The sequence below is a fragment of the Drosophila takahashii genome, chromosome 2L (assembly GCF_030179915.1).
Source record: "Drosophila takahashii strain IR98-3 E-12201 chromosome 2L, DtakHiC1v2, whole genome shotgun sequence".
NCBI lineage: Eukaryota > Metazoa > Arthropoda > Insecta > Diptera > Drosophilidae > Drosophila > Drosophila takahashii.
This window is the reverse complement of record NC_091678.1, coordinates 17,060,110-17,083,717: the sequence shown is the minus strand read 5'-3', so window position 1 is coordinate 17,083,717 and position 23,608 is coordinate 17,060,110. Positions and strand designations below refer to the sequence as shown.

Sequence of the window (23,608 nt, the reverse complement as noted above, 5' to 3'; positions counted from 1 at the left end):
GTGCTTTGTGCCCAGCGGGAGTTCTTTTAAGAACTTTAGATTAAAGCAAATGGAATCAAAATATTTTGAGTTTATTTTTCTAAAGTTAACTCTTTAATATTGTACAATAAAATATGTCACTTAAGAAAAATGCCTTAGAATACTTTGAAAAATGTAAATTGAACCTTATCAAACTGAACAGTACAGTAAACTAAGACCGGAAGACGCAAACATGCTAACCATTTCGAACGTGGAATATCTCACCATGTTGTAATCTTCAAAAAATTACGTATACGCCGCATGGTGCGTGTCTCATGAAGATTCACGGTGAAGAGAAAAGTATGCGGACAGAAAGAGAAGCCAAGAGAGACCAACATCAGAAAACAAGTAGCTAAAACGCCAACTGCAAATTGTATGGCATTAAGAGACACTGTTGCCATAGCTAAGTGCTTTTAATGTTTATTAATTATGCAATTAAATTTTGCTGGCCATTTAATTGTTTAATACTCATATACAATACGATATACTACAAGTTTAGATGAAGAGAGTGAACGAGGCACATTTGGCCCGGCCGTCCAGCTTCTGCGGTTTTTTTGTGCTGTCGGATCTTTGTAATGACGCGACTAATGCGCATTTAATTTGACACATTTGACTTGGCTTTTCGACTTTTCGGCGACGCGGGCTCGTGCCTAATGGGCCAGTCTTTTACAGCTCTTAGCCAAGCGGAATTATGTCAGCTAATTATTTAGTTAACATCGTTATGAGCCCAGCCAGAGTCCGACAAACAATTGTGAGCAATTTTTCTATCCATTGAGTGGAAATTGTTTTTTGTACAGCGTTTTGTTAGGTGCTGATGCTGCTGCCTGGCGCTGGCATATAATTTTCAAGACCCTGAGACCGAGCCAAGGTCAGAGTATTTAGCATTAGTTAGATGGCTGGATCGGTTGGTTCCGTCTTTTTTGTGCACTTTTGGGAGTCACGAACCGGCACGGAAGACGTCACCGCCGACGGCTCACAATGAGCAAACAGAACTCTTCTTTAGTTCGCTTTCATTTCCACAAATAGGTACGTATGTACAGAAAATATATATCCACACAAGACTCGGCTACACCGAAGGCCATATAAATTATGATAATCATAAGAATTACTTGTGTCTCCCTCGACCTCCCCCCAGAAAAATTCTTCTGCTTCTTAGCCTCATTTACGTCTTTGCATGTTATGTAATAAAATCGAGAAAAGGAACAGCCCCAAAAAGGGGGCGAATATATGAATGTGTGTGCAAAATTTCAACCAAATTGAATCGAAACAACAGCTTGGAATATTTTACGATTTCTTTACGTGCCTTACTTTAAAAATTCTTCAATTCATTTCCTTTGCGGTCTGCGATTTAATTCTGCAATGGATTCCTTATAAAAGCACATATACACAATGCCATTTTTCTCCTGCCTTTTATTGGCTTTAAAATTGATGAATGTTTCCTTAGGTTTCGTGAAGAAGGGTCGTCTTTGCCTCAACAAATCGTTTGAGCAACGAAAATGCATTTTGATGGGCATTAAAGCTTTCGAATCGGGCTTATCGATAAGCTCTTTTGTGCCGTCAATGGAATTATTTATGGACTCTCGTTGAAAGATGTTTTCAAGGAGGGGTGGATTTGGTCTTTAAAATATATATATGAATGGGCATGCGGGTTACGAGCAAGTTTTTACAGCAGTAAAATAAATGAGGAAGAAATAATGTGAGAAATAAAATAAAATGTTAGAAATCCGGAAAAAATAAGAATATAAAGAAAGCTTTGTATGTCATAACATTTTTAATTGTTATATTACATTAAAAGAAATCGTAAGAAATCAATTAATATCTTCTTTCCAGACGAATCAAATATAAACTTTGATTTATGCCCGCCAAGTTTTGTATCGCTTTGTCTCTCATTTCTTGGTATTCAAATAGCTGATGATACCTCCATATGATTAATGGTCTCGATAAGCTCAGATGATAAATACTTAATTATTTTATTTAACCAAAACAGAGCTTGTCACATTATTTATCTGCATGACATGACCAAACAATTTCAATTGTCACAGTATTTATTTTATTTCGTCTGCGCCATTGTTGTTGTTACAATCGACCAAATTTGTGGAAGCCATTCAAATTCAATCGTTTTCGTATCGATTTAAAATTCAATGCATTCTGCATCCGCCATCAGCCACGCCCACACTTCAGCGGATGGATCGGGGGCCCCCAAAAATGGTTTTGCCAAATCGTTTTTGGGTGATTTTTATATTCAAAAGCCATCGATGAACTGCAGCTTTTGTGTCATGTACAACATGCCGAAGTCACTGGCGTTGATGATGATGATGTTATATCGATGATGATGACGAGGATTGCCTGTTTGACTTCTGCGCTTTAAATTTATTAAATTCATCAGCACTGACAGTTGACAAAACAAATCGCCGCCTCAGAACAGCAGCAGCAAACAAATTGCTGCCCAAAAATGTGACAAAGTCTGATCTAAAATAAAATATGGCAATAAGAATACACGACTTTAGAGCGTACATTTAATGATGAAGTGGGTTTTTGTATGTGGTATACCCTATATGGGGGTATGATGCAGAGAGATTAAAAAGCAGTCGATATTAAATAAATTTTTTAGGAAAACAAAAATTAAATTTCCTAACAAACTTGGTTAATTATTTTTAAAATCATCTTTAATACGTATATTTTAAGTATAAATTTAAAGACTTCTTAACTAAATTATCTATATAATAAAAATAGTTTTTGATCCCACGTTAAAAATTAAAGTTACCTTTAAAGAAATATATTAGGAAATTTATTATAATTTTCTTTTCAGTGGAAAGAGTATTTAAAGCGTTGCTTAAACTTAAAATAAACCATTCTTTATTCTTGTTTCTGAAGCGGCTGCAGCCGTCCAATCATCGACCACACGTTTGGCATATGAAATGATTTGTGTCCATTGTTCAATTGTTGGACGTGTCGGCTCCTCAGGCTTTGTGGCTGCGTCGGGTTCCTGGCCTGTTCTGAATTGATTTGGCTCTGGATGCCGGTTACCAGTTGGCAGTTTCCAGTTGCCTGTCGCCCGCTGTCGATGGCGCGTATTGATAATTGAAATCAGGCATGAAATCGCTGCGGCCACTTGAATTATGGCGTTTGCCTGGCGCTTTTGTTCTCGCCACACTCTCTCCACTTGGGCAACCCAAAGACATCCGACACAGTAGCCGCTGAAAATTTGCATAACAATTTGAAATTCTCGGCCAGTAACGAGAAGGATGGAGGATTCTCTGGCCCTGTGGCCCCCACCCCTGCTGATTGATTGCCGCACGCTTTGGCGCTTTGATTGTGAGCAAATTCCCACTTTGGCCATGGGGCTAATTAAAATTCCGACTTTTTCGGCCTGCAATTAACCAAGAGATCCCTTCACTTCTCCACAATCTTAACCCATATGCAATGCAACATATACGAGTACCAAGAAGGGATTTTTAATGTCTTTGTGAGCACGTGGCTCGTTCTGCCCTTTAGATATATTATTCTGTGCATGACACACCCACCACTGCATTCATTTGCCTGCAGCTAAAAAAACTTGACAGGCCAAGAAGTGGAGGAGCCGGGACCTCCAACCGGAGACAGTCGAAAAGAGCAGTCAGGGCACAAAGTTTCAAAGTTCGCCAAATATATGAGAGCGGGCTAAGATAAATTGAGAAATATGATTAAGGAATACCCTGCATACGCAGAAAAAATTATGATTTTGTAAAAAAAATAATAATAATACTAAAGTTTATTATTAAGGCTAAACATAAATATGTTTTAAAGATTTGATAAAGCTCATTAGAAAAAATGAAATCCTAAAATCCTGTTTAAGGAGCTTCTATTACTAACGCCAATTATTGTTTTCTTAATAAAGACAACGTAATAATCCTTGAAAACTGAGAAACTCAAGAAAGGGTATTAATGAGGGCACTTAAAGCAGCCTTCGGGCCACCAGCGATGACAAGAGACGAGGATGAGGATGAGGATGCCTTGGAGACAGCAGCTGGCAAAGACAGCGGTTGAGCTTTCTTTATGGTTGCCATGTGGGTGGCCTCCTTCCTTTTGGCTTTTCTCCTTGCTCGTTTTTAGCTTCTGCAGTTGCATTTATTAGTTCTTGCGAAAATGTTTTACGCTTGAGCGCAGCAATTAGTGTTGCTAGGGTAGAACGAAACGAGATGAAGGGGAAAAGAGCTTGAAAATAGGATAGCAAAGTGGGAGTAAGCTCACATTAAGACATCAGACAAAGTTACGCTGCTTATGTATATGGAATATTTTCAGTAATTCCGGAATAAAAAAAAGTGAAATGGGAAATATTTATTTAATTTAAAATTTGATATCTAAGTTGGTATCTACAGCTTATTTATTTATACACCCTAAATTTTTTTTTATATAAAGGGGATCGCCTTAGATAAATTTATAAAATAAAGTTTGTCTAAAATTTTTGACTGCTCTTCGTGAAAAAATGTTGCAAAAATATGTATGTGTTTGCGAAGAAAAAGCAGTTTTGAGCGAAAACTGTCGATCGATGGCTTAGCCATGGCTTCTTGACACTTTTGACACTTTGTGTGAACTAAAAGGCATCTGCTGCAGCCCCCGATAACCCGCTGAAAACCCCCAGAAATCGCCTAGGAATATGACCGAGACCAGTGTGTTTAAAATTCTATCTACGGACCGCACAAGTGTCCGTGTTTGCATTGCCGCGCTCGTTTGTCGTCTATTTGCTTAGACATTGCGCTCGCATCGTTTGGAATCGCATCGCATCGCATGGCCCGGCATACATGGCGTATGCGTAACCTTGAGCTTTGTATTCCGATGATATTGCACAGGCAAGTTGCGAGTAGACGTAGACCGACATCGATGATGATGTTTCTGCTGTTGCTGCAGAATCGGCGAGCTAACGACACGCATATGACTGCAATATGCTTGAAAAATATAACAATTATGGCTAGTTAAGAATTCCAGCATGCTTTTCTGCCTCCCTCTCTCCAGATCCCGCCATCTCTTTCTATGGCCATGCAGTGCAATTAGTTACTTGAGTGCTGAGTACATAGTGAGCTCGTAATCGATTGAAATGATTGTGGATTGCCAGTTCTTCGAGGTCTCTGTGGTCAGTCGATTTGGAGGAATCATTTAAACGATAAGCTATATAGGCTAAATATTGAAAAGTTTTCCGTGTCTCATTTATACTTATTTTAATTAAAAAAAGAAATTTAAATAAATAAATTTAGTTTCAAAAAAATTTAAAATAAATAAATGACAAATATTTTAATAAAAAACAATGTAAAAAAAAGGTTTCAGAAAACCCCAACTTTTAGGCAAGACACAGCAAAGGAAATATCATTATAATTTAATAAAAACTAATTTAAAAATAACAAAAAAATCCAAAATTAACAAAATTATTATCATTGCTTGAAATTTTTAATTTAAAATGCCTCCTACGATATATATATCCCATGGACAAAGATTGTTTTTAAATAATTAAATAAAAAAGTAATAAAAGTAGAAAATACATTATGAATATCATCGGTGCCTTCCTCTTTAATTTTTATTGGGTTTCCTGTAAGATTGTCCTTCCAATTACTTGTATCCCTTTCGTAACTCTTGTTTTTCCTTCGATGCACACATTGAATGCGTTTACTTATAGAGCTTGCTTAAGCCAACTCTCCCATCGTTGAGTATGCGTAATCGAACATCCCATATTGCGCATACGGAATGCAATCCGCTCTGACCGCCAACCTTGCTACTTCAGCGCTAACGATCTTCCGGCTGGCATAAGTACAAAGGAAATTGGCGATAGCGCAAACAACTTCGGCAGCATCAATAACAGCAGCGACAAGTGCAACCGGTCAGCTGCATTAATGCCAAGAATTTCTAATAGGAAATGCCGAACAGAAAAACTGAAATTGCTCCAGCAACTCAGCAAAAGCAGCCAGCCATTAAAAAGGCGCGACATCGCGAGGAGGGAAGAAGGAGGTGGGGTCTAAAAAAGTTTTGCTTACGTGACCACAGCAGCAGCAGAAGATTTACACGTCTGACCTTGGGGGCGAAAATCTTGCTGCAATCTTCAATAATAAAATTAAATATAATTGCCGGAGGGAGACGATAGAATAGAGCGCTGCCAGCAACTGCAACTGCAACAACAATGGCAAATGCAAAAGCAAACTGCCAATCAAATTGTCAGTCAAGTGGAAAAGAGCAAAAACTGCAACACGAGCAGGCCAGCGAAGAAATTTTCGCAAGGCGAAACTTCTCGCTCTTCCCCAGAACAGAACAGAATATAACAGAATAGAGCAGAGAGATCGGGCAGAAAACTAACACCCCGACCATATACTATATGGGATGTGTGCGAAACTTGGCAAAAACAAATAGTCCAAAGACCTTGAAACGCTGCTGGGATTGGAGGCAGCCGAAACAACAACAAAATGCAAAATCACCCTGGAATAACCGGCAACAACTAAGCTAAAAAAAATAAAAATGCAACACGCAAACTTAGAACCGAAACGAGCGAAACAAATCGACAAGCGGATGGAACGGCAACAATAGCAGCCGCCGCCGCAGCGATGTTAAAAATAAAGAAATAAATAAACAAAATACTTGCAACTACATATTTCGCAAGAACCCACTGGGAATCAGGCCTCAGAATCGACGAATAGGGATGACCCTTTTCTAATTAAAAATGTGATTGGAAAAGCCTCTAGGCAAATGCGACAAAAAAAATGTGATAAGATGCCAAAATTTAAAAAATATCTTCTTTACTAAAAATATTTCAGGCGAAGAAATAATATTTTAATTTATTTATTGAATCACCCAAGTAAGAATAATTTTTTTGTAAAGAATTATGATTGCATTATCTTTTTTAAAGCCAATACTCTTAAAAACCGCTTTAATCTGTTGGTAGCATTTAAAATACGATTAAAAGCATTGGAGTGGCTTTAAAAGTTCTGCATTTTTATTGCACACCTTTTTTGAAATGTAAATAAGCTAATTAATTTGATATGCAGTCTTTTCCGTTTATCATCAAACATATAACAACTTTTTTTCCGTTTATTACCCAACTTGGCAAACATGTCAAACACCAGCTGGCAAACCTTTGACTAATTAACCCTTAAAGCCAATTGAATATTAATCACACTATTAAATGCTTGTGCAAATTACTTAATTATTTGTAAGGGTATTTCAAGTTGACCTCAAATGCTTTTCCAAAGATGCATTCTGCAGCAGCGGCCACTAAGCAATTTGTAAAATGAGCGGATTGCAGATTGTGAAATCGCAGGGTGGCAGCAAAGGGGGATGCTGGTAATGTAAAGGCTTGTGGTTATGGGTTTGTACTTGGCACCAGCTCATTTCATTATCATCTTCATTAGGAGAGTGCGAGGGGTGCAGCTGCAGCGAGGGCTGCGAGATAAGCTGAGGCGGATTCTCCACTACATTTTAGAAAAGCGCTTCGGCGTCGTCATCGTCTTATGGCGCAGTAAAGATTTATTTTCCATAGTCGCCGCCGTTGCTGCTGTGCCGTCTATAAACTGTACAGGGACTGCCCGTACAGTGGAACCTCGTATCTTAGGCATGGCTTTTATTGGCTCCGTTTTCTCGTCGGAAAAACGTATTCAAAGCCTAAAGTCTACTTTAAATTTAAACTTCGGATGAGAAACCGGACCCCAGATTTGCGAAATATGATCTCAAAGTTACAAAGACATTTTATTTAATTATATATTATCCTAACTATATCTTAATGTAAGAAGGAGTCCCAAAGCTCTAATAAAGAAACTCCTTTTGGGGACATCTCTAACTGTTATCATTGGTTTTACTAAAATATTCTGTATAACCTTTTTTAAAAGAGTCTTGAAAGTTTTAATAAAAAAGTTGAGCCATTATAAAAGTTAGCATCTCAATCCAAAACTAAAAATCCCGGTCACGTAACAGCATGTATAATGCTTATTAGCCATCACTGTATTTCTGTTTTAGTTTTGCAATAACTTTTTGTTGCTGTTGTTGTGCGGAAATTTAGCTGTACTTTTTTTTGTTGCCCAGAGACGCCCATATGACCGCAGCGCAAGAGTGCGAAAGAGATGGACGAAGGGCGGGACGAAGAGAGCGCGAAACTGGACGGCAACTAAATCATGTGACTTTTTCCTCTGCCTTAACAGAAACGCTTTTTGTCGTCCCCTAAATGGACTTCTAAAGTGGATTTTTTTATGCGAGAATTTTGGTTATTAAGCAAAGTTCAGAACAATGCAGTTTTGCTGATTTGTTGCCGTCGCCGCGATGAGTTTAAGTCGCATTTTATGGGAAAGGGGGATTTTTTCTGGCTGCCACTGTGGGGTTAAGGGTTGGCGGGGACAAGGGTTGCGGCTCGGTTATGGTGTGGTTCGCCAAATGGAAATTGAGCTGGGAATTACCTTAGCGGAGAGGAATTAATCTATTGAAAGATTCTACTTATTGCCGATGAATTCTGGGAATTCAGCTTAAACGAGCTCTACTCTAAATGGGCTGATTATTCCGCGCTGATGTTAATGGAAGGAATCTTTAGGTTTTTGCATTGTTAACGAAGTACTTTATTTATTGTTGCAAGAATTCACATTAGTTATAGTTAATTTTATGCTATTTCTAATCAAGGAATATCCATGGGGTGTATTTTACTAGCTAAAATATAACGCAATTGGAAAATTTTAATAATTTGAAAATTTTATAAATTTATTTTCAAGAATAGGGCTTTAAAAAAATACCGTTTGGGCATAACTAAGTTATAGAATTATTCCCAAATGAGCCCAACAATTTACTTCTTTATTGCATTAAATCATTTCTGTTTTATTTTGAATGGTTCTCATATTTAATCACATAAATGCCGTGGCAATCGATTATATTCATACCTAATTGCTTACAGAATTTGCCACTAACGAATTCGGGCATGGAAATTGGTTTATTAACTCACAATTTCCAACTAATATCGAGATCACGGCATACCCATTGAAACCCAATTTTGCACTAATGATGTCTAATTAATTGCAGAAATAGCTTCGATTCAGTAACGTAGCTCCTTGCAAACCACGTCCCATCCAGCCTCCCAGCTTCCAAACTTTCCAGCTCTGGTTTATTGTTAGACGGGACAATTGATGGGAGAACAGCGTCTGGTTTCCATGGAGAGCAGGAAGACACTGTAGTCAATGACTGATGGAACCATAATCGTTGCCATTAGCTACCCCTCACTGGGGCTCATTGAATGAAATACAAAACTAAGAGAGTTGTCGACTGACTTACTGGCCTTGGGCACAAGATTGGCCAAGTTTATGCTAAAAGCAGAATATGCAATAAAACCGAGGCAGAAATCAAGTTGACAAAAAGGTCGGAACGGAACGGAACGAGCGACCGACCGACTGTTTCTTTAGCTTATTATGAATGCATATTTCAGGCTTAATCCCAAAGTGGCAAAACGAGAATGTTGCAGGAGGGAGCGATGGAACGGCTTTTGGTTTGGGCAGCCGGCATCATCCAATGTGGCAACATTCACAATTCACATCAAGTATCTTGTATCTCGGATCGCTCTGGTTTCGTTTCGCTTCTTGGTCCCTGGTTTTTGGCCCCGGTCAACTGGTTTGAGGGTAGCCTCTTCTTTTAATCGAGTTCATCATTGTTCATTATTGTCGCCACGGCTCTTGCAAGTGTTTAATTTTATGCCGCCTGCTGATGCTTCTGCTGCTTCTGCCGTTGCCGTTGCTGTTTCTACCTCGAAGGTCAACAAGTGCCAAGGAGGAATTGGCCTGGCCAAAAACTGGTACTTTTTCGATTTCATATGCCTACGCCTTCGATGGAAATTTTAATAAGCAGCCGAAGGTCAGCAACAGGAGATTTTTAGCCCGGGCCGAAGCAAAACCAGCGCCTGCGGTTTGGTCAGCAATTTTGCCTTTCATTTTCTGGCTTCTTCTAGAGACCCGGCTGCCACATCAAAAACCCGAGAAACTTCCACCAGGAATTCTAATCGGAAAAGTTTCCTCGCTCCGTGCAGCTGGGCCTGGGAAAATCGCTTGGTCGGAGGCAGCTAGCTAGCTATTTCCACAAGGCTGCCGTCGAAAGCCTCAATTTGTTTTAAACCGCACACGATGACAATTGCATGTCACATTGAGTTTCAATTTTTCCCTCCTCAAGTGCACGCGAAAAGCACCTGAGAGGGCCACCTGAGAAACCGATCAACATTCGGGGGTGGACAGGTGGGCGTGGCACACAAATTAGTGGCTTCCCAGCGGGCAGGCACTTCAAGTTCAAGACAGGGAAAAAAACGCTGGATAATTTGCATCTGTTAACCATAGGCGAGGGACAGCAAAAAAGTGAGAAAAGATAAAGAGAAATGATGGACGCAGAAGTCGAAGTGGAAACACACTTTCATTGATAAATATATGGCCTTTAATTTGGGAATCATCCAAATAAATCATCCAAATGTCTTTTATTGAACGGTTTACGAAAAAACTAAGAATTACTAGACCATATTAATGCACTTCCGTAAATAAACAACAATCAAATCAATATGCGTATGGTTAATTTATTTATACGCATATCGTTTTTACCATGCAATACTGGTCAAATTCTCTGTAACAGATGAGTCTGCTCTTAATTTAAATCCCTCTTCTCCACAAGAGGGCATAAAAAGATCGCCCAATCCGAATGCAATTGCAAATTCAAGTGCATACACAAATTACCAATGCAAACAGACAATAGCTAACAGCAAACAGCACTGGAGGCTCTCGACTAGGCATATTGAGTCACCAAGCATGGCCATCATGGCCAGCGGATACATTTGTATCTGGAGTGTGTGCGGCTACAGATAAACCAGATACAGATACAGATATACTGAAATGCCCAAACACATGCAGATACGTATCTCGTTGTTGGCCGCGCTCGAATTACAAAAAAAATCGTGCAAATTGTATTTGCTCTTTTGGGCACAAATACTCAATCATTCGGGCCCGGTCTAGTGTGTCATTTTCCAGATACATATACTTACAGCAACAGAACGTGTTTAACCATGATGGACAAGGGCAAGGGATTTTTCACACTCTGCCGTTTGCATAATTGATTCGAACAGATTCGATTGGAGGTCGGCCCGAGTGCTCGATTCGCCTTTTTGCGGCAGGTGTAGTGTAGGTATCTCTCAAGAACTTTAATGGGATGTCAGGCGGATCGATTTGGTTAATTCTGGGGTAAACAAAATTACCGTGAAATCGGTCTAATTAGCTGTAATCAAACATTAAAATTAGTCACATTGTAGAAGTAGGGTAGTTACTTAAGGTGGATTTTCATGAGAATGAAATTAAATGCTACGTATTGCCTTCGCAAAACTCTACATTAAATTCATCTTGACTTCGATCATTTAATATCTCAACTTCTTGCTCGAAAGCCAAACAAATGGCCAACACAAGCGCATTTACATGAATTGATGCAAATGCAAATGCAAAGAATAAACAAATGATTGACATAAATTATAGAAAATGGCTGCCACCGCTAACCATGAAGATCATTTAACGTTGGCTTCTGCAAAATCTCTTCTCAGTCTTTTTGTTGCTGCTGCAATTGAAATCATAAATTCTAGCAGCTTAATGACCAGAGTCAAAGTGGAGTCAAGCCAAGTGGAAAATTGACTAAGAGGGGTACGAGTCGAGGCTTTGTTTGCTTTGTTCGGTTTGGTTTTGTAATTATATTTTGAACTTTGCCGCCAAGCTGCAAAACGTGCCTAATTGATATTCTTAATGGCCATACAAAAAGATAGACGGAGACTCGCGACGGCGACTGAGCAATTCACACTTCATTTGAAAATTTGCATACATAAATGCCAATACAGATTGCATGTGATGGCAGAGCGAGCTAAAGTTTCAAGACTAGCCAACTTCTAATCGATGGTAGCTAAGCTAGCTAAGCTTTAAATTGCAGCTTACACTCAAAGATGGTTAAAAGGAATAGCATTAAAAAATAGATAAATAACAACTGTTTTCCACTGAAGTTTAGTTTTATGCATTTAACATTTATAGATTATTTCTTTGAAAAAGGAGCAAAAAATACATTTTTAATGACATGTCATAAAAAAGATTTAGGCTTGTTTTCTCTTTTGCATGATAAATTTAAAGTAGGAGTTAAATTTTAAAACATAAAAATGTATGGAAATTCAGACTTAAAAGCATTATTTAAAGTTAACATGAGGATAAGAAAATGGAAATTTAAAAGTATATTTTTGTGTAATAACCTTATAACTAATTCATAATACATTTTACCTACTTTGGTAGGCGGTTAACATGTACAAAATACCCCGATAAATTACCGAAGCGTATGCTGATTTTTTCGGAGTGCACCTGGGCCAACATGGACAACTCTCACGTTCCCAATATCGTGTCCAATGTTAGGGCTTCGCCGGTGCAGTGGCCCGTTAAATGGGTCGAAGACAAAGCTGCGGTTGTTGTTGCTGCTGCTGCTGGTGGTGGTGGTAAACGCCCCGCAGAAGAAGACCAAACAAACCCAAGAGCAGAAGCTGGCCAACACGTTGACAATGACAACAATTGTAAGCGACAGAGCAAACATCCATTCAAGCAGCCCAACCAGCAGCCATCCATCTGGCCATCAGACATTGCCGCAATTTTAAATGACCAAATTCGTCTTGTGGTTTGTACTTGAGAGCCCCAAAACTGGTAAACGAAATGCTATATCAAATCGGCCAAGAAAAAAATCAGCCGCAAAGAGAGAACAACTCGGGCCAGCTGTCAAATCGACCAAACTGAAAACGAAACCGAGCCGAACTTTTTCTTCTTCTTGTGCGTTTTTTGGATTCTGTTTTGCAGCCGTAAAATGTTAAAATATGTAGCCATAAAATTGCCTTGCCCCGGCTCAAATTGAATGCAATAAATGAAATGTACAAATGAATTAAATGATTGAATTGCTGGTCAGAGGGAGATGCAAAAGGAGATTAAGTAAGGGATGGGGAGAAAATTTCAGACGAAATGCGTTTACTTTTGATGTGGCTTGACTAAATGATAATTTAAACATTTATTCGCCAAGATTTCGATGGGTTCGTGCTGTGTGCGAATGTATAATCAGCTGTCAAAGTGGGATGAAGTGAAACTGAAGTAAAATTATGGAGGAGATTAAATTTAAAGAGAGTTTGGATGAATGGTTCCCTAGACTCCATGTAACATGTAAAGAATATTCAGTACTACAGTTCAAATCCAAATCGTTGTTTACTTAATAAAACAAAATTCGTTTTAATTTGTTCCACTTTTTAAAAGGTTTTAGCTTACAAATCAAAAATTAATTCTTGGGACTGTTTATTTTGCTTTTGATTTCTTAAGAAAATTTGATCATGCTATTATCAATTCATGGCTGATCTATCTCTGTAATTAGCAGAATAATCAGCGTAATAATTTGTCTAGTTGTTATATATTATACAGTTGAGATGATTAGCAATAACTATCACATTATAGGGTCAATTTAAAGATTAAATCTTCGTCCGGTTCTTTCTAAGAACTTTTGTTCATCAGAAGGGTGTCAAATAGTTCAGAAACAGTTGTCATTTAGCAAACACGTGTCTTTTGCAGTTGAAGAATCGTCTCTGCGCTCTTGTTCTAACATTAACATTTGTCTACAATTGTGACATAATGTTCAACCAAAAGTTTCCATACACATTTTGATTTACAACCTCAATTACTCCGCCGCCGTTTTGGGCAGCCTCAAGAGAACTGAACCGACACCCGACCACGCCATATAGCACATATAGCTCGTAGCTGATCGCAGAGTAGAGCAGAGCTGAACCAAACCGAAAAGAACTGAGCAAACCATCGCCATCTTCAACTGGTGGGCCATTTATGGCTCTGGCAATGCCAAAAGACCGACAAAACATGAGAAGAATTCTTGGGCTCGTATTATTTATTTATTTATTTCGTGTATCGCTTAACTGCCGAAATAAACACGATCAAGGCTAACGGCGACAACGGCGATGACAACACGGGCTGGAAAACACATTTCGGCACCAGTAATTTCAGCTTCTTTTGGCCGAAACCGCCAGAACAAGTGCAGATACGTCGTCGGTTCTCTCAGCGGAGGTAAGGCAAAAGGTATTTATTTATGCAAATTTCCCGCTCGGCAGCCAAATGAAGAACATGTGGCAATGGCGCTGCTCTGATGTTAATGATGTTGGCAAACGTTGAGTGGCAATGCAAATTCTGGTTTTCTCGCTTTCGGGTGACAAGTCTTGCGTAGTCTATTGGTTGCGTATACGCAGTGTTGTCTCTTCTATTGTGGGTAGGGGTTGAACGAAGCCCGCTTTATGGGCCACTTAAATAATTGACGCTTATTTGTCGCGCTTATGGCTCATGGCTTAACTTTAGTGCATCTAATTGTTATATATTATATATTAAAAATCCACAGATCGGATTATAATTTTTTTTACACAATTATTACTTTATTTAAAGAAATGGTTTAATCTAGCTAATTAAATCAAATATAATTTTCTTTTGTAAGAACAAGTTTTACCCAAAAAACATTTTTTTTTACCAACAATAGAGTTAATTATTTGGCGGAAACTTCAGATTATATGCTGCCAAAGTCATGTCATGTGAAATAATTGCAATTTGCGATTTGCAGTCAGCGAGGCAACAACTACAGCCACTCATCACGCTGATGATGGTGGTGCTTTGGATGATGAGCTGCTGGGCCACGGGGCGTATACAGAATGTAGAATTGGTTTCGGCTCTGCCCGATGATCTCACATGCACTCATTGCATGAAAGAGACCAAAGCGAGCGAATTATCTCTCTCTCTCGCAGACACACTCACACACACACTTACACAAGCGGAGAGCGAGAGAAGTAGCCTTTGTCACTTGCAGCTTTACAAGCCATTACATAACGTCGTAATGAAGCGTCAATCTGCGTCGCAGGTCCAGAAGTAGAAAACAGAAAGCAGAAAACAGAAAACCGAGAGAACCAACAAATACAGATGAGCAGCGTTGTGTGAACATTTCATGGTCACCCATACCAACGAGTCCCCATCCGCGTAAGAGTGTGTGTGTGAAGTAAATATTCGCATTGTAGCCAAAGAGCAGAAAAAGTAAAAAAAAAAAGGAAAAGCACGAAGCCAGTCAAACATTTTTCCAGTGCACTGTGAACAGTTTTCGCATGGTGGAAACTTTTCGCATGGCATTTAATACATACCAAACTGCGGGGAAAAGTGGAGACTTTGCACTAGGGAGAAATAGAATTTGCTGTGTAATAATGCAATTGGCTTTCAGCTTCCCTTATCTTCCCCCTCTACATTTCACCCCTGGCTTCTACGGTTTGGCAGCCACTTTTTGTTCAGTTTCTGTTTCGAATTTCACTTTTTTGCACTCTGCTTTATATACATTTTATTTTGAGCCAGCTCTAGTTTGGCAATTACATGTTGAGCTCTTTTTAAATTAAATTTTTAAAGCTGCTGACAGCGGATAATGGCTTTAAACAGAAAGTAATTTATGAATCTTTAATTCTGTAATGAAATGAAAGTCGTTGAAAATTAAATATTAATATTTATCAAGAGCAGAATTAGTGAACTCTTGTAATAATATCAAAGTTCTGGTTTACTTAATTGTGGTTATTAGCCAAATTTATTGGAAGTATACAAATAAAGTACAAAAAAAAGTAATTTTTGATAATAAAAAAGCCTACTTAAACGTAAAAGTAAAACCCTTTTAAAAATAAGTACAAAAAAGATACATATCTTCGTCCTAACACAGCTTTGTTTACAAGCAGAAATGATTTATTTCCTCATAACCCGAAAATATGACGCTGATGCATTTTGCGAATTTCGTCAATGCCACATTCCCTCTAGACAACTCTTGGTTTGAATTCCATGGAATTGTTTTTGCAGCGACAAATGCATTTAGCTGAAATCCAAACAAATCGCACCGTGCCATGGTGCGTATGAGTAATGTGAAACCTATGCTGGTATACATTTCTTTAGAACATTTAGCTGGAAATCCAGCACAGCCTGAGTCATCCACCTGGGTGGGCATAGAATCTGCGCAGCTTCCAATTACCAACTGGAAAACAAAACACTCTTGGCTTAGTCACTCTGAATTTGGTTCTAGGGCTGGGCCTGGCAACGTATACGTAATATTCAGTACAGTGCAGTTCGTGAGAAGCATTTGGTTTGAAATGCAACCTGTGCGGCTGCTGGATTTTATAATTTATAATTACAGATGTTCAGCCCTTGGTTTGCCCCCCTGCCCGTCGATGGCTTGATTTATTTAGCTTTTTTATTAGTGCATCGGCGAGTTAGACCCGTTTCTGGTCGGTGGCAATTGCAACCTTGAACTTGATATTAGATACGAGCCGCGCGTGAGTGAGATTGTGAGAGAAATATTTGTCGACTTCTCACAACCGGTTTTCGCATCGATTCGACGGCCAAGGGCAATGGAATCTCTGGCACATCATTTTCCTTCCCGCCCAGTCATCAAAATTTAATTTAAAGATACTTTTGCCAGTCTATATGGCCCGATTTATCTTTTCGGGTTTGCCTTTCTACCACCTTTTTTTTTTTTGGGTTGACTCATATCAGCAAAAGAATGCCAAATATTTGCTAGTTATGTGCGTTTAGCCAAGGCAAATATTCCACCACCTAATCCCCACCCACTCACCCTGTTTGTGTGCAAATATGTAAATCAATGTGGGTCGTCCCTAATGGCAAGGGCCCGAAAGGAAGGGCGAAAGGCAGTTCCTGTCAAGTGGTTGGCAGGCTACATAAATTGTGTGACAACCAAGGAAGCGGCCACCTAGCCATCACCCACCACCCACCACCCTTCGCCCACTTGGGACGGCCTCTGGGGAGCGTCGTCATATGAAAAATAATTTTACGGCCACGCATCGCCATGTCAACGTAAAGTTTAAGTGAAATAATTGCACATTAAAATGCATTAAACATACAGATGCAGCCCAAGTAGATGCGAAAATATGGAATATATTTTTAGACCTAGTTATCCTATGCATGAATACTCTAAATCCGATTATTACATTATACATTTAAGAAGCCAGTTACTTTTCTGGCTAATCTTGACCTAAATCAAAATGAGATTAATAAAAGAAAATGTCTTTCTAAAATACCAAAACTTACCTTGTTGATTTCCTTTTCACTTTTAAATAAAATTAAAATTAATTGCTTGTTTCTATCACATTAATCATATGAAAATATTTCTTTTTTTTTTCTAATATTGTAATACTAATAATGATAATTATTTTTTACTTTGTATAAATAAATATAATAATAGCATTTCTCTTTAAAGGTTTTTAGATGCCTTTTATAATTTAAAGTGATTTTTTTCTTATACCTAATAGGGTACAAAACGGCACTCGCAAAAAAAATTCTATAATAAATGTCTTACACAAATATTCAAACATATATAAATGATCCATATGTGCATATGGTCACCGAGACGGCCTACAATAAATTTTCATCCAAATTACGTTTTCATGCCGTTGGCGTGCAATTTTCATTTAATTGCGGCTTATTGCGGTCTTTCGGGTGGGTGGTTTCGCCAGCCTGTTGGCTTGGCCCGATCTCCAGCTGGCCAACGTGACTGAGTGCCTGGGTGTCCATCTGTTTGTCCGCCGGACCGGGAACTTGCCTTGTGCGGTCGTTGGCGCAACAGATGCGCCCGCATTTCAAAGAACAATACAAAAATTAATCATTAAAGACTTTGACGATGGGTATAATGACGAGACTACGGCGACGTTGACATCGAGATCTAGCATAAAGAAGACTCTCTATATGCACGGCTTGTATCTGTCAGATACGCTGCTTTTTTGTGGAAGTGGAAGCATTGTTTATTAACTTGAACGCTACTTTACTGTTTGATATATAACATTGAGCGTTCTATAATTAAGGCAAAAAAATCACTCACAATGCGACAGATTGAGAGATGATGACAGAAAGGTGAAGGGGGTAGGGTGGCCACAGCGCATTGCCACCGTAAAAACCATTCAATGTCACATTTGATGGAAAATGCAGCCCACAACGCGTTTCCACATTTATTTTCCACTTAGAAAATATTTTACACTTGCCCACGTACATTTCCCCTTTTTTCGATTTGATTTCCGCCTTGTGTTTCCTTTGTGACAACTTGTGAATAGGTTGAGTGAACCTGAGAGGCTACATTGGGAAATAATTCAGTGCTTTTTATTTTCCACGCCACTATCTCGTGAACTTTGTCTGCAAAACTGATTCTCACAAACAGATTTAATTCGAATAAAAATTCTCTAAATAATTCAGAGATTGTGACACACATTTGATTGGGGTCTAAAATGTTTTATAAATATTCGAATAGCACCAGAGAGCGCACGCGGGTATTAAAATAAACAAATTCCATGACAATGACCTTCTATCCCAAGCAGATAAATAGAGCTCCAAGTAAATGAGCAAACACTTTGAGCAAACCCGCCAAACGTTCGAAAATCCACAAAACAGAGAGAAATGGGTGGAGAGTGTCAGAAAGTGTAGAGAATCTAGAACAAATAAAATATATACATATGAGTGTAAACAAATGTATGCCTAGAACATTTCGTCTGAACGATAATGAAATAAAAACAAGTTCACTGCACGGAAGTATCAAAGCTGGCGGGTTTTGGGGGAGGAGTGCGCCCGGAGACAACGTCACAAATCGAAATAGAAATAGCAAAAGAAATTGAAACAAAACAATAATAATTAAATACTACAGCAGGCACGACAACGATTTCCATACGTCATTATTGGGTGGGCACAAACGATTAATTAAACATTTTGTAGGCAATTGTGGCAAGTGTGGGTAGGCACAGAAAGGTGGTAAAATTGCCATATTTTCAAGCAAGCATACATATGAGCAATTAGAGTTATAAATACAGTAGCAATACCATTATAATATTTAAGTTTGCACCTATTTTACTATAGCTTATGACATAGAACGCTAAAAATATCGCGAACTATTATTCTTGAAAATATGTAACGCAATAGGATTGTTTTTATTTCAAACAATATTCAGTAAACAAAAACAAACTTTAATAGGTCATAATTATTTCTTTACATAAAATTATAAAAATTGAAAACATTAAAAAAATTATGTTAAATAGTTTTAACGAGTTGATAAAGCTTTATAGTTTTTACTTTCTTTATTTCTGAAATTTAATTTTATTTTGATTAGATTTAATAGAAATTTTTTTTATTTTGTTTTCTTAGAATAGTTAAGGAGGAACAAACGAATTTAAATCAAATAATAAGTAAAATCAATACATTTTTTAAGTAAAAATTAAAGTTCAAGAGAGCTTTCTGATGGACAGTGAGCCATTTGCACTTTAAACAGACATCCACCCCAATCAATTTTCCACCCTTGCGCCAGCTCCCCTACTGCACTTACAAGCTTTAAATTAATTTGATTCACTTGAGTTTCGTTTTCGGTGCTTTATTTTGGCCATTTCCGAAACCTGCTGCCCCCACGAGCAGAGTTGCCGAAAAAGTGTGAGTTGCCAGCGCGCTTCGGGACTTGAGATACATTTTATGGACATCATCGTTAAAGTAATCAGCAGTAACAACAAGAATCATCAGACGACGGCGGCGCAAGGCATTAAACCAAACCAAAAGCACATATGTATACGCCTATATAAAAGGCCAGCGCAGCGAGCGGAATAAAGTTAAAAGACTTTTAACCAAATTCAAGGTCAACTTCGTTTCAATAAATTGCAAACGGAATGGTAAAGGCAGATCTGTGGGCAGATGACAGGGGACTGGAGGAAACCGAAGGAGATCTGCGACTTTTGACTGCATGACGCAAATGAGGCAAAAACAAAAAAGTCGTCAGCGGCTTACCTGTAACTGAAAGGCCGCCCTCCTCTTCCCTAAAAAATCCCAAATCCCCGATTCCCGGCAACGATTTTTCAAGCGAATTTTTAGCGTGTTAATAAAGACTGTCGAAAATTTAAAGAATGGCTTTGATAAAGCACAACAGCAACAACGTTAATGAAGCAAAGAAGAACAACTGGTATAATAAATGCCTCTTCTCGACGATACATAATATACAATAAAAAAAGCAATTTTATTTAGCCACAACACAGAAGGTTACTTAAGTTCCTTTTAGCTCTGTCACAATTAATTATCAATTTAAACCTAATACAAAAATTATTGAGAATTCTGAATTATTAATAAGATAAGGAATAGCTTGTTCAAACTTCAATAAATCACCTTGGGGCGTTACAAAAAATAAATAATTTTTAGTTCTGCATGGCATTTTAAACTCATTTTCAGATTAGATAAATTGATTAGTCTACAATATTTGTTTTAGAATTCAGGATTTAATTTCAGAAAATAATTTGATTTAACCGTTTAAAACCGCAACGAAACTAAAAGCACTTTGGGCCAAATGCACTCTCACCATTTCACCCTTTAAAAACAAACCGCAAAATATACAAATATTTTCAGCATTTATTTAGCTCTGCGCTTAATTTGTTTATTTTACCTGTTAACCAATTTATTTCTGATAAATTGTTTATATGTCGTTGCCACACAAGTCTGGGTCTGGTATCCGTTTCTGCTGTGGCTTTTGTTTACACATTTTAAATGAGCTTCATGTATTTTAAGTTCAATCAACTTTGCACCGCAGCCAAAAAAGCCAAAAACACCAACCACAACAATTGATTAATTAATTAATTATTTATTGAACATGCAGCAATCAAAGATGTGTTTTTCACATTCTACGTTAATGCATTAGTCGAGCAAATATTGGAAAATTTTTAGAAAGAAAATAAATTTAACGAGTTGGCAGTAAAATAATAGATTAGAAACGTAAAATTATTAATAGAATATGCAATTTAAGTGAAAGAAAGAAAATTTTTAAAACTTGTCAAATTTGAACCGTACGAATAATATAAAAATGTATTTCCAATGAAATTTGTTAATCATTAAACATGCTTAAAAATATTTTTGCTGCCTCGACTTATCATTTAAATTTTAAAACGCTATGTCTACTCGTATTGAGATATTTATATATTATATTTGCTTTTCTCTGGAAAATCTAAACATTTGCACTTCGCACACTTGTTAGAATCCAAACAAGATGCAGCCAGCGAACAGAGATAGAATAGGAAGAGAGACGAGCGAGAATAGCTCGATGGTTTATCGCAGCAGCTCGAGCAGCTCTTCCACAGTGCACTCGAATGCCCTTCATAGCAGCCGCCACCCCAGCGAACCGCCCCTACCCAGCGCCATACCCACCCCCACCCCCACGCCCTTTGTCACACTTTTCGCTTGAACTGTGTCAATGGCCTTGAAATTGTTTTGCGCCTTAGTTGTTGCTGCAGCTACGAGATTAGTGGAATTATTCCACTCGCTTAGATCTTAGAGAGCCCATAAGGAAATTCCAACTGCAGTTCACATATTTCTTGAATTTATTTTTAAACTCCTTACTTGTAAGTTAAATCTGTAAAATGCACTGAATTAAAAATAATCTGTTTGTGCTTTAGTTAAGTGAAAATTTGTAAGCAACACCATAATAATATTAAAATATTAATCGTATCCCACAAAAATGTATAAAAAACAAATCATGTAATTTACAATTGGTTCTTGAACATAACAATTATTTAAATAACTTTTGTGATCTCCGTTGTCATGTTGATGCATATAATATATATATATATTGATCATTGTATTTCCATATATTTTGTGAATAGCAAGCACAATATGAAGAAAAAATTCAAATCCAAGAATTTTTACATGGGAACTACATAAGTATTAATTAAAAATGATTGCTCTGCCACACTTTGTATGTACTTTACAATTTTCCATCTTATTTAATATCAAAACGTATTTTACAGTTTTTTCCCTCCTAAGCAGGAAATGCTCGCGATTCGATTCTTTCCACTACTTCCTCTTCGGCTTCTCTGTGTGGTTTCTCATTGTCAGATCTCTGGGGCCAAGTGAATTTTTTTTATGGTTGCGGGACAGGAAAAGATTGTGCCACAAGGTCAGCTAAAGTAAACCGCATTATGGTTTTTTGTTTTTTTTTTCATGCCACTAATTTACAACTGGAATGATGCTCAGAGATGCCAGCTAACGATTATAAGTCTAGGTTTTCTTAAACCGTATTATGCAAATGCATTGAAAATCGTGTAGAAAATATTGAGTGGGTAGTTAAGAAGATGAGCAAAGAATTTATGACTAAAGAATAAATGCTTATATTAATTAGTTAATATTAAATTAAATAAAAAGTTGAAAGAATTTTAAAACTAAATTATATGTTTATGCATTAATTTTCCTTAAAATCACTTTCTACTATTTAATAATCTTTCGGAGCTTAGACATCCGTCCATTAATAACACCCTTGGCTTGATGACTTAACTGAACCCTTGACTCCGCAGTCTTGCCATAAAAAACAACACTTCCAAAGTGCAGCAGCAGCCAAAGCAGTTGAAACAAGACTTTAGGACCGAGCAAGTGTTAATTTGTGGCCACATCAACCCGAGCTCTTGTTGAACCCGGCAACCCTGAAAACAGCCCTCCGGCAAGTGCAACACAAAAATAAAGCAGCAAAAAATTAAGAGATTAATACGAGACAAGCAAATGCAAAATTCCAGCCATAAACAAGTCGGGAGAGCTCGGCGCAAGACAGGGAATGCGATAAAACCATCAAGAAAGAAATGCGAAATTCGGAAGTCGAGGCGGGAAATACACTCAGAAAAGAAAGGGTACACCATTCGGAGATACTAAAGTGAAATGCCTATTTTGCAAAGAAATGGGAGATACCTTGGTTCATAAATAAATGTTAATTTCTGAAAATTAGAAAATAACAGCAGCCTTTGAGTGGAGGTAAATATTCACAAAGCCAGCTAATTAAATTTATTACTCCCGGCATTTTACTCAACTGCTCGATCGTTAAGGGAAAATTGTAGTACCCAATTTAAGAGGGGGCTCAAAAGGAAACGATACTCAAAATGATATTTCATCTGACATTATCTAAATGCCTCGCTTTGTGTTCTTGCCGGAGTCTTGGGGCAATTAGGCCTGCAATAACTCAGCAAAACAAAACTTGAACTTCAGCCTGCTGGCTCGGCACCTTGGGCATGTGTGCTTGTGTGATATCTGGTAATTGCCAGCATCAATTGCATTACTCATGCGCCGCGTTGTCGCTCTGGCTCAGGCTGAGGCTGTGGCTGTGGCTAACTGCGGTTAGCCTTAGGCCTGGGATCGAGAAAAACTAAAAAAAAGTAATGCTCGACGGGTGACATTGTAAGAAAATGCAGTTGCACTTGATGCTGCCAACTAAAGATGCGAGTCGCGATGAGATGACATGAGAGGAAAACGTTTAGCTGGCATCAAATGCCTTTTTATTTCGCAGCTAAGATTTCCAGTTCACCATGAAACGGGATGCAGCTGGCGCACCGAGAGTTTCATGGTCGCGTTTTTGAACCATTTTTGCCAAGAGCTGGAGCGACAGACGGAGAGCGGGCCAAAACCCGTTGTGCAACATTTGGTGGCCGCCGCTTTTGGCCAGACGGATGACGACGGCCAGCAACCTTGACCCGGTTCTACTTCTAGCTCGGAGCCTAACCTCCATTCGATCTTTG

The 23,608-nt window shown here is 38.2% G+C and overlaps 1 long non-coding RNA gene across 1 annotated transcript; it reads right to left on the bottom strand.

Annotated features, from left to right (window-relative positions):
- Positions 1 to 2,780: 2,780 nt before the first annotated feature.
- LOC138913743 (uncharacterized) lies at positions 2,781 to 6,466 on the bottom strand. The gene is made up of 3 exons (XR_011419567.1): positions 6,021 to 6,466; positions 4,694 to 4,943; positions 2,781 to 3,215 (listed from the first exon to the last, which is right to left on the bottom strand). It is a non-coding gene; the product is annotated as an uncharacterized lncRNA (long non-coding RNA).
- Positions 6,467 to 23,608: the final 17,142 nt, after the last annotated feature.